We start from the raw sequence: 12,523 nt of genomic DNA on the forward strand, positions 1-12,523 counted from the left end.
CACTGTAAAGATGTGCCACGCAGATTGGTTTAATACTATGCTAAATGGCCAATAGCTAGGCAGGATTTTTGAAGCTGAGATTACACTGGGAAGAAGGGCAGAGTCAAGAGGCGGGGCCTGCTAGACCTAGAGGAAGCAGAAAAGCCGCCTGAACAGAACAGAGTAAAGGTAAGAAATACACGAGGCAGAAAGTAAATGAATAGACATGGGTTAATTTAAGAACTAGTTAGAAACAAGCCTAAGCTTGTTAGCTGAGCTTTCATAATGAATATGAAGTCTCCCTGCTGTTATTTGGAAGCTGGTGGGAGGGACAGAAAAAATCCACCTACAAACTTATCATCTCTTCTGGGGACTGTAAGCAGCACTATTCCACATTACTGGAGGACTGTAACATTTCAAATTGCCTTAACTTCAGTTTCCCAGAAACGAAATGTGGGCAAGGGTGTTTGAGGTGCCTTTTATACATGGATGCGATTCTAAGGAGGCCCAATAAAATACAAGGGAGTAGGAATGTGAACTGAGGAATCAAGATGAGCACACACACGAGCCACTTTTCTCAGTGCTGTGGCAAAATACTTGACAGAAGCAACTCTTAGTTTCTGAAGGCCCAGTGCACACGGCAAAGGAGGCATGGGTGCAACTTGTACTGATATCTTCATGTGCTGTGAACTCAGAAGCAAAGACTAGACAGACTTGAGGTAACTACTATCTTCATGGGCCCAGCCTTGGTCTACATCTGCCGATGAAGCCCCACTTCCCAATGATTTCCTGCTTCCCAGTATGGTACCATCAGCTGTAGCCAACAAGTAGAGGACATTCTAGCTTTAAACCATGACAACTGTAAGCTATAAAGGTAACAATATTTTTTTTTCTATCAAATAGTTCTTATAGCTCCATCATATAAGATTGTTGTTAGAGAAGTTTATAGAGTGATGCCCTGGGGGAGTCTGCCCAAAAGCAAAAAAAAAAAAAAAAAAAAAACAAAAAAAAATGGTGTTTAGCTGGCTGTGACTCCAATCCATCCTTAGGTTACTACTGGTTATGGTATCATCACAGGAAGGCATTAATCTCCTCTGTTTTCATCAGTTCTTTTCTCTAGAAAATACCAAAGAGAGACCCCATAATTCATGTGAGTAGTGTTCAGAACACATACCAGTTGGAAGTCTGAGGGTCCTGGACTTGTTGAACTTAGGTCCGGTTGGTCTGTTAACTAGAGCTAAAATAGGTAGCAAAGAGTGAAGGAGCAAGAAGAATCTGATCTGGACCATAAGTGATGTGTGGTGGACATGCTCGTTTCTCAGGGGGCGTTTTTTAAGAAGAGATATTGTCCTATTGTTTTTTGTTCGTTTTAAGTGTTTTCTTTTATTCTTCTTTCATATGTTACATCCATGTGATTGAAGTTTTTCCTCCCTCCACTCTACTTCTCCCAGTCCCTCCCCTACACCTCCACCCTCTCCCACATTCACTCCTCCTCTGCTTTCCCTTAGAAAGCAGGCAGGCTTTCCAGGGATAGAGAAAAGTCAGATGGAACATGAAGTTGAGTGGGTAGGACCTGCGAAGAATTCAGATAGGGAAAAGTGTGATCAAAATACAGTGTACAATTTTTTTTTACACACAGATAATTAGATACTGTAATTAGCACATGGCTGCCACTTCTATGCACCTGGGGCCACAGTGTTCTCATCTGTAAAATAATGCCAAAAAATACATTATGAAAGAGATTTGGAAAATTAAATATAAAGTAATTCATGGTAGACATTTAACACAGTGTCCCCCCCCCCCAAAAAAAAACCCACAGCAATTGAGGTAATATCACTACTTTCTTTGTTTTTGGTATTGGACTCATTTCTGTCTGAAACAAATTTTGTTTACAGTGTTTTTGAATAAACTTCCTTCCAAGGCTTCACAAGTGTTGCGCCCTTCACAGGTTCTCTCTGTGTGCTGGATAAGTGAGACTGAGAAGGAAGAACAAAGAAAGAGAAGGAAAGAGATAAAGGCACATGCCAACAAGGCTTCAGCCATGGGGCACTGAGCAAGGGCTAGGTATTTCTCAAGCTTTAAATTTACTCATGTGGACCGTCCGCACACTGTAACTGCTTCTAACCACAAACCTTCATGTGCCTGTTAGTCATAGCAAGAATTGTGAGCTTGGGCAGTGTTATTCCTTTACAATCTCCATAAGACAAAATTATAGACACTTATCTGCCACACTTACACATTTTTGGTTATAGCCTTTGTGGGATTTTCTTTTTGTCTTTCTTTCTTTTCTTTTCTTTTCTTCTTTTTTTTTCTGGACATAGTTTCTCTGTGTATCTTTGGAGCCTGTCCTGGAACTTGCTAGGTAGACCAGGCTGAACTCATACTCGGAGATCTGCCTGTCTCTGCCTCCTGAGTACTGAAATTAAAGGAGTGTGCCACCATCTTTGTGTTTTATGTGGGTATCAACAGGGAGCATGGGAGAAACTTCAGAAATGCCAGAGGTGAAGTGCTTAAGGTGGGAATTTATAGAAATGGTGTGAGAGGTCCTTCTTTACATGTGTTGCTTTTATTGGCTAATAAAGAAGCTGCTTTTGGCCAATGGCTTAACAGAGTATAGCCAGGCTGGAAGAGATATATACAGAGAGAGTAGGCAGAGTCAAAGAGATGCCATGTAGTCGCCAGTGGAGAAAGATGCAAGCTGCCAGCTGGAACCTTGCTGGTAGTCCATGAGCTTTGTGGTAAAATATAAAATAATGAAAATGGGCTAATTCTAGATGTAAGAGCTAGATAACAATACGCTTAAGCTACTGGCCAAACAGTATTGCAGATAATATAGTTTCTGTGTGATTATTTCAGGAGTCTGGGCAGCTGGGCAATGAGTCTGGGCCATCCGGGAAATGGATGAGCATCCTGTCCCAACATAGAATGAAGTAGGAAATTTCCCCCAACTTTGAGGTACATTCTTAGGAACTGCAGTTTTCAGTGCCCTTTGTGGACTCAGCTCTCTGTTATCCTTTGGAGAACTTGTGTGCCTGCTTTGTGAATTGTGAGTGCAGGTTTGTTTGCCCAGTCAGCCTACATACCATATCCCCTCCGGAGAAAAACGTATGTTTACTGAGACCACAGTCACTGGGTTTTAACACTGGCCTTAGCAAAATCTATTAATGAAGCAAATATGGTGCTGTGCAAAATTAAACTCTTCCTTGAACCCCTTCCAAAAGCAAGCCGAAATGGTGTATGGTTGATTCAGGGCAGTGGATTATTCGCACTGCTACTCTCCTATTAACACGGCCCTGTTACTAGTTCACCACCCAACCACTTCCCATATGTGAGTGAGCACTGTTGCAGTCAGTTATGGCTCAGAGCATGCTGTCCTGCAGGTCTTGAGGAACTGTGGCTAGACCCCACAGCATCGTTACTCTCTGGAAACTTGCTGGAAATGCAGAGAGAAAATGCAGCCACAAGGCATTTTTTTGATACTTCAGTATGCAGGGTGAGGAGTTTGCAACCCTTGCAGTGAGCTTGCCTTGGTGTCCTAGTTAGTGACTTCTCTATTGCCACTACAAAACACCGTGACCTAAAACAACTTGGTGGTGTTATTTGGCTTACATACCCTGAATCACAATCCGTTACAGGAAACTGAGGCAGGAACTCAAATCAAGCACGAACCTAGAGGCATGAACTGCTGCAGAGGCCATGGGAGAGGGCTGCTTATTGGTTTGTCTCTTGTGCCTTGTTCAGCCTGCTTTCTCACAGCCACCAGTCCAGGTGTGGCGCCGCTCACCTCATGCTGGGCTTTCCCTCGGCAATAACTAATTAACAAAATGCCCTGCAAGCTTGCCACCTTCCTGGCCTTTTTCTCCAACATAATATTTGTATTAATTATTTGGGAATGCCATACAATGCACCCCAATCACACCTATTTCCCATTCTTCTCAGGTTCACCTACCCACCTTTGTGCCCTCTCTCACCCAAAATCCCACCAGGTTTCATTTGTGTTGGGACTTGCTCACTGGAGTATGATCAAACTTTCAGTTGCCAGTCCCACTAAAAAAATCCAAGTCCTTCCTCACCCACTCCACTGCCAGATAGAGACATTTTCTTTTTTAAAAAATTTTATTGAAAATTGTTTCTTCTCTTACATGATGTATCCTGACTATGGTTTTCCCACCCTCCCCTCCTCCCAGCACCCACCACCTCCCATCTCCTCCAGATTCACTCCCTTCCATTTCCTCTTCAGAAAAGAGCAGGAGTCCAAAAGATGACAGCCAAACAGAACAAAACACAATACAGTAAGACAAGGCGAAAGTCCTCATACTGAGTCTGGACAAGGCCACCCAATAGGAAGGAAAAAGTCTTAAGAGCAGGCACAAGAGTCAGAGAAAGACCTGCCCCCACTGTTAGGAGTCCCACAAAAACACCAAGCTAACAGCCATAACTTATATGCAGAGAACCTGGTGCAGACCCACACAGGCATCAGTATCTGTGCACACGTGAGCCCTGCTTAGTTGATTCAGCAGAGCATCTTCTCTGGTGTCCTCCTTCCTCTCTTACTCCTACGATCTTCCCTCTTCCTCCTCCGTGGGGTTCCCCATTCTCCAAGGGGAGGGGCCCCTCGGAATCCTCTAATTTAGACTTTCTCTCTTTGCACTCACTAGCATCTGCTGCAGAAGGAAGCCTCTATTTTTTTAATTGAGGTTCCTTTCTCTCAGATGACTCTAGCTTGTATCAAGTTGAGATAAAACTCTCCAGCACACTAGGGAAGTGTTATGCCTTCTCTAACAATATGAGAGGTGAGATCACACGTAAGATTTTTTGAGAGGTCCTTGCTGCAGAAGAGACACTGGACAAGGCCACCAGCATTCTGTCCTTCCATTAGCAGAAGAGTGGTTCAAAGGTCTCATCCCTTTTCTTTTTTAGGGGGCTTGTAGATGCCCATGCAGACAGTTACTTGCAGGCCATTGAGGACCTCTGCCTGAGTTTTGCTGTAGTATGCAAACAAGCTAATTATTTGAGAAATGTGTCTCCCAAATGGCCTTATCTGCAGCCAAATTTCCGAGGTCCCTACAGACTAAAAGCATAATGAAAACCAAACGAGCTTGTGTTTGGGTTGAGATAAAAACATTTTGCCATCACGATCAAGCTGATCCATAAGTATGTTGTTATTTCCATCACAGGAAGGTAGTCATTGTTGACACTTCATCAAATGTTTACAGGCTCTGACAACCATGGAGGAAAAACACCTTCATGCAGTGCTTTTTGGTAGTAGTAGATGCCTTCATAGTCAAAGCATTTGTTCTCCCAGAGACGAAGGAAAATCTTGAAGTAGTAAAGTTGACACTACAAGAAAATTACTAATAAACTTGTTTACAAAATATTAAGCTACACAAAGCAAAATTTAGCTAAAGGAGTATCGCGTCCTTTATCTGAGTATGACTCAAATATAAAGAGTGTCTAGTAGCATAGGATCAGTGGGGCTCAGGTTCGGGCTTATTAAGTCCACAGTCTTCCCTCTGTATTAATAGCTCTTTCATATTGTTTTTTGCTAAGGAATTCCACTTATTAAGCATCTGAAGGATCTTTCATTCATAAGAGTTAAGGTAATAGATATTGTTGCTTGTTTTTTACTCTTTATTCTTTGGAAGGGCCGTCACCAGAATCCTAAATAGATCCACACAGAGGCCTAGATTTTTACTTAGAAATAACTGACCTTAGCCCAGATTATTTCTAGTCAAATTTCCTTTTCTTAAATTATCCAATCTACCTTTTGCCCCTGGGCTTTTATCTTTCTATATTTCTGTATATCTTTTCTTTCCTTCTTATTCTTTGTCTGACTGTGTGGTTGGGTGACTGGCCCTTCTTTTCTTGTTCCTTTTTTTTGTCAGTTTCTCCTTCTGTTTATTCTCTCTGCCTACCAGCCCTGCCTATCCTTTTTCCTGCCTTGCTATTGGCCCTTAAGATCATCATTAGACCAATCAGGTGTTTTAGGCAGGCATAGTATCACAGCTTCACAGAATTAAATAAATGCAACTTAAAAACATATGATGCATCTTTGCATTATTAACAAATGTTAAACAGCATAAACAAATGTAGCACATCTTAAAAAATATTCTATAATATATATTATAATATATATATTATGAATATATATATGTATATATTACTATTCATACTGCTGCATTAAAACCAGTGTGTTTGGGGGGGTACAAACCAGAGAGAGTGAGGAGATGTCTCCATCAATTCAGTGCCTACTGTGTAAGCATGGAAGGCAGAGTTCAATTTCTGAGCATTGATGTAAAAGATGAGCATGGTGGTGTTCATCTCAATCCCCTAGTCCTGAAGTAAAGAGATGGATTAATCCCCAGAGCTCACTGGCCAGTCATTCTGGTCAATTGGCGAGAGCTCTATATCAAGAAATAAGGTTAACAGGGCTTGAGAGATGAGTCAGTGGATTAAGCAGTTATTGTGCAAACTTGGAAATCTGAGTTCAAATGTCCAGAACATATATAAAAGTCAGATGTATGGTGTAAACATTTACACCTCCTTCCAAGGTATGGGAGAAAAGAAAGAAATCTTATTCTGTCTCATAGGCCAGCTAGCCTCATGTACACAGCAATGGACAGGAGATAACCTATCTTAGGGTGATCCAGGACTGAAGGCTGGAATTTCCTTACTTTTTAAAAATAAAGTCTGTTGCATTAAATTGGTTCCACTAAAATATATGAAGAAAGCTTTACTTCCCAGAAATGAATAGCAGGTAAAAATTTGCACATCGAAATAGCCATTTCAGATAATTGTTGATATATTTTTAATATCATACCCAAGCACAACAAGTGTTTGTTTCTGGAAGATAAGTTGTAATAGTGAATCAGCCAATTTTGAACTATCTTACTTTTAAGTGGTTACTTTATCAATGACATATTATGACATCATACTCTGGACACACAGAAAAACATTGCTTTAGTTACAAAGATCTCCTAATGCATTTATATTTTCATATAGATCCAAACATCCCATTACTTAATTGTACCAGTAATATTCTCAAAGTCTTCATTTACAGAGATGATGTCCAGCTTACTAGTTGTGGTCACAGTTTGTAAGACAGGAAAATCATGAGTGTTAGACAATCCTCACCATAACACATGATCCTGTCTCAAAAAAACTAAAACAACAGCAAAAATATTGATGTCCTAACTCAAGTTGAAGGAACAGAACAAACTCCATTTTGAGAAAGAACTCCATTTTAGACAGGACCTAACTAGGGGACGGGGTGATGCAGTCCAACAAAAGTCATAAACATTTCTAAGAATCTGTGCCAGCCCTGGACAAGTGACCCCACCAAGGTGGCTAAACAAGTGTTTACATCTACTTCCTTCAAATGTCCTTGCAGTATCTGTTTAATTACTGTTTTGAAATTCTTTTTTTTTTTTATTGAGAAAAAAAATTTCCGCCTCCTCCCAGCCTCCCACTCCTCCCCCCCCACTCCTCTCCCCCTCCCCCCACTCCTCTCCCCCTAAATTCCCCTATATTCCAACCATTGAGTTCAAAGATTGTATACCCATACCCAACCCCGAAATGCCAAGGCTAATGCCATGCTGCTTGCTGTTTTTCCCTTTAAAAAAAACCCTTAATCCTGAGGGCTCCGGGCCATTGGGTTGGTGTGTTGAATTATGGTCTGAATTTGCTTGTATTTAATAAACTCCAGTGTGTTTGTTTTGGATACTGGCTCTGTGGTGGTTTCTTTTGGGGGTTCTGTGTGAAGCAGGCACTACAGAGTATTGTAAATAGTAGTTTATTTAGAAATAGAATTTTTACAGATGTAATAAATGTAACATGCCCCTGCCCAAAATTAAAAACAGCAACAGCAAAGTCAAAATTGACGATCATGAAGAATGAGAGTAACTTTAGTGACCACATCCTTCAAAGGATACAAACGTTTGGAACAGAGAGGCACAAGAGAAATGTTGAGAGAGGAGGTCCATGGGAAATAGAGATAGAGTGATCTTACCCTGCTTCAAGCCAAGGCCTACGACTGCTTGGGGGAAACAAAAGGAGATGCATACCACAGATTCCCCTTAGAGCACAGCAAGGACCACTGTCATGTACACCCATTGCTCTTCAGATAAGAATCCATGTCTGTTGTTTTAGACTGCTTCACTGTTTAGAGCGTTTGTTACAGAAGCCTTAGGTAGTTCATGTATGCCCCTTAGCATCTTATGATGATATCTTTGTAGGACTCAGCAAGGAATTCCAGAAAGCCCCAGGAGAAAATGAACTTTCACTGGCCACACCATGGTGTGTCAGACCCTGCGAGTCTTTTGTGAATCAACTGGAAATGTAGGCCTACATTTTAGGAAGTGTGTGCCCCCGAGAGAAGAGGGGTCTGGAGAAGCAGCTTGAGGGAAGCTAGGTGTTGTCTATCCTTGGGCCAAGTGCAATTTAAAGGAGGAACAATTCATAGTAACACAGAAGGGCTTCACTGCTTCCACGCAGCAGGAGCTGAGAGTGTAGTTCTACCAGTGAGCCCGTGACTCTCTGATGGCTTCACTTGAGCCGTTCTTTCCACATCATGATTTCCTTTGAAAAGGTGACTTTCTGGGGGTGGTAAGGATATGAATGTTTGCCAGAGGCCAGCACAAAGGACATCTGGATGCAGCCAGGCTGTCTGAAGTGCTTTGGGTGTCACATGTTCTGTCTACTGCCCTCTACATTAGGGACAGAGCAATGCTGACCCATTGGATTTCCCTTCCAGGTCCTTGAGAGATTGGTTCAGGCAAGGTTTTACCATGGGGGTGAAGCGTTTATTGTCGCTAGCCATGCTCTTCTGAGATAGAGGTTGGTTCATTTGGCCCTGCTATTGCAGGGGAGCTGGCAGGGGATTCTCCGGTGGATGGAGCTTCCCTCGCTTCGGGTTATTTATGGGTGCTTCAGGGCCTAGACGCTGCATGGGAATGGATTCTAATGGAGCAGGCTGAACTCCTACCTATGCTTGTGTTTGAGCCTGCCTCTAGGTATGTGAATTATTTAGAAGCCCCTAGAGCAGCCCTTGGTGACAAGCATGAGATGGAGAGCCGGGTGGAGAGATAGTCCACTTGCCGATAATTGTGCAATAAAAGTGAGAATCTCCAAACTTTTCCAGTATTTTTGTTGCAGCAAAATGCATAAAAATTGAGATTACAGTTCAGTAGTGTTAAATACATTCATAGTGAGTAGTAGTTACAACCATCCATGTTTAAAAATATGCATCTTGCAAAACTGAATCTCTGCCAGCGAAGCAAGTAGATTGTTCCTCCTTCTGCCCAGCCTATGGTAAATACTGTGTATGAGAAATCACACAGTGTTTACTTATTTTTTTAACTAGTTTATTTCTACCAAATAAAAACATAAGCCATTATTTATAGAGACTCTTTGTATGCCAGATGCTGCATAAGGCATAATAAGCTTTAATGCATTAAGTTCGAGCAGCAACAAGATTAAGCAATCATCACTACCCTCATTATATTGAGATTATGAAGCATTTGCATAAACTGAGCAAATTTTCTGAGTCACATGCGAACACAAGTGGAAGTTGACTTACATGCACAGGTCTAATCGATGTCAGCCCTAGGTCCCGAGAAAGTAGCCCCTGGGCAGAGCTTGAAACAGTCACGTGACGTAGTTATGATTCTTGGATTAGAATAAAACCTCTGTGTGACAGAATGTTAATACTAGCATTTGATGTGGAAGTATCACCAGTAAGGAAGGAAGGTCCGTATGTTCAATGTGAGTTCTCATTTTCTCATTAAAATATACCTAGAGATGGATATGGTGCCTGGCACACATGTATATCAGTAAATAATATCTTTGTAATTAGTACATGGACAACACAAATTAGTAGATGAAAATATTGTTCATGGCGGTGTTTTATATCACTGTGTGATATCACAAGGAATATTTGTCAGTAAACACAAACTATTCTTTCAGATTTTCAGATCCAAAACCAAACGTTCCGTAGTTTGTTGTCGCCACTCTTGTCTTCAGGCAGCCTTCCCGTATATTCATGGTGCTTTCGCAGATGGGTGGAGATGCTGGACCAGTTGCTGCGAATAGCCAAGAACAGCTCAAAAATGGATGAAAATCTCTCCGCTGTCTACTTTTCACACAAATAAACTGGGAAAATACTGAGATTCCTTAATTCTGAGAAGGGCAGCTTCTTCTCTTTAAATGTCCCTCTTGGAGATGAGAGTCACTACCAGCACACTCTATGCCTAGAAATGAAGATCCTGGAGCCAACACTGCAATAAGGATAAGCAACTCAGCTTATCCTTAGTGATGCAGACACTCTTTTCCAAATTGTCACAGTCACATGGCCCACACACATCCAGAAGGGAACAGCTGTTTGACATTTGGAGAAAGGAATGAAGGATACAGGTGTAAACATGCCTGTAGCTACATACACAGACTGACTTAAAAATCCAAAGCTCTGCAACACCTCCAAACTCTAGTCTCAGTTGTGAATTATCCTCCATGGGTTTTGTTGTTTGCTTGCTTATTTTTCTCCCTGTATTTGCCACATTGCTGATAGGCAGCTTGACAATTCTTCAACCCAGTCTACTGTCATGTGTAAAGGGGAGAAATTGAATGTGGAGATAACTAAATCTCAAAGATGGCTGGCATATTATCTGCCAAACACTGTGACAATATCAGAAATGGTAAAGACTTTTGGGAACCCACTGAGACCACTTGAGTCCTGTCACCATCACCACCACCTATCCTTCAGTGTTTAGTGGTCCATAGAGAATCATTCATTTTCTGCAATTAATGTCATATCTTTGAAAATGTCGTACCTCAATACATGGTGAATTTGGGGCCCCACTGTTTGGGATGAACATCCAAAGAGTCCAGCTAGTGTCTTCTGTTATGTATCTAATCATACTCTTCACAGCTACTATTGCAAGGTACCATGAATTTCCTCTTCCTGTTAGTGACTTCTATGGGGCTCAATGTTTTCATTCTGAGCTCTTAAGTCTTATACTGAAAGCCGATTACTGCCCATCTACAATATCTATTCAGTCACCCACTATGATACACTCAGCTTCAGGGTTTTTCTGGTTCTTTTCCTTCTGTTTCTACCACAATTTCCTCTTATAAAGACATTCTTATAAAATATGCATCTCCTTAGGAATAGCTTTCAGGATTGAAAGCATCTTTTTAGACTAATCCGTGATGCCACTACCATTCAGAACCTTTTAGAAAGTGCACTTGCCAAATAAAGTTAGAGCCTCCTAAAACTTTATAGCAAGTGGACTCCACAGTCTCCTGGAGTTGGCTGTGCCCTTCTTTATTTATGCTTTTGTCAAAATATAAGAAAATGAATAAGTCCTTAGCTCAGTTCCAGTCCTAGAGGACAGGTAGTACATTGCATGAATAGATATGTACTTAATGGTCTAATAGACTAAGTTAAGTATCCTAGAGTCTGACTAGTTAAATTTTAGTCCTAGTTGAAAAAGACTGTACATGCATAACCCAAGACAACTTCAGTGATTTGGACCTTTGTTCTTTAATTTAAAAAGAATAATAGCTGTCTTTATGCACTTATCTCTTTATACAGTTTTAACCCCCATTGCCTAGAACCCATTAATGTTTAATCATTCAATCAATTTCCTGATATTCTTACTGGAGGTAATCTTTCCAGGTATCCCTGGCTCAAAGGCTTTACAGTGATGAACAAAACAGAGGAATCTCTTTCATGGTATATAACTTCTAGCATGAAAAGACAGAGTTTGATATTCACCTGGCATTAAGTCGCAAGGGCAAACTGTTTTCTTTCAGACAATTCTATTTTGTTTGTCAAAAGGGCTCAGTCCATACAAATGATTAGAGGTCTAGGATGAAATTATGGATCTATATAATTATGGAGTAATGTGGAAAAATATGTTTTTCATGAAGCACTCTGGTAATAAATGTCCTATTCCAAACTAAAAAGTGAAGCTGTATGTGAGAAGTTCAACGATGGCGTGTAAATAACATTTCTACGTCTCTTCAAGTCATCACTGCAATGAACACAGCTACAGGCTAGCACCTGAAGAGGAAGGGAAGATACATAGAGAGTACTTAAGCATCAGCCTCTGTCAAGAAGATGAGAGAGGTGAAGATGCTTCCTTCTTCAGCTCATTAAGATGTCTCCAATTTTATCCTTTCTCTTTAGCCTAAGAACATGGTGAACTTGAGTTTCACATCTCCTTGCAAAGCTAAAATCTGAAGGAAGAGAGGTTAGAAGTTTTGATAATGGATTCCTGGAACAAAGTAGCCCACTTCCCTTGAGTTTATATAGTATTTGAAAATTCATTATGGGCCAAGTGTGCATGAAAGTACAATGAGAGAGAGGGAGAGTGGGCTCCTATCTAAGAGCACTGCGGGGAAGAGCTCAGCTGAAATAGCTGTCATATTCTTTATTCTTCTGTCTAAGGAAAGAGTAAGTGATCACTGAAGTAGAGATAGAGTCACCTTCCTTGGTGATCAAGGTGGACTGGGGATGCTAGACACATAACATGTGCATTTATAC

The sequence above is a fragment of the Microtus oregoni genome, unplaced genomic scaffold, assembly GCF_018167655.1.
Source record: "Microtus oregoni isolate MIOR12 unplaced genomic scaffold, Mior012 000088F_ref0000325, whole genome shotgun sequence".
Classification (NCBI taxonomy): Eukaryota; Metazoa; Chordata; class Mammalia; order Rodentia; family Cricetidae; genus Microtus; species Microtus oregoni.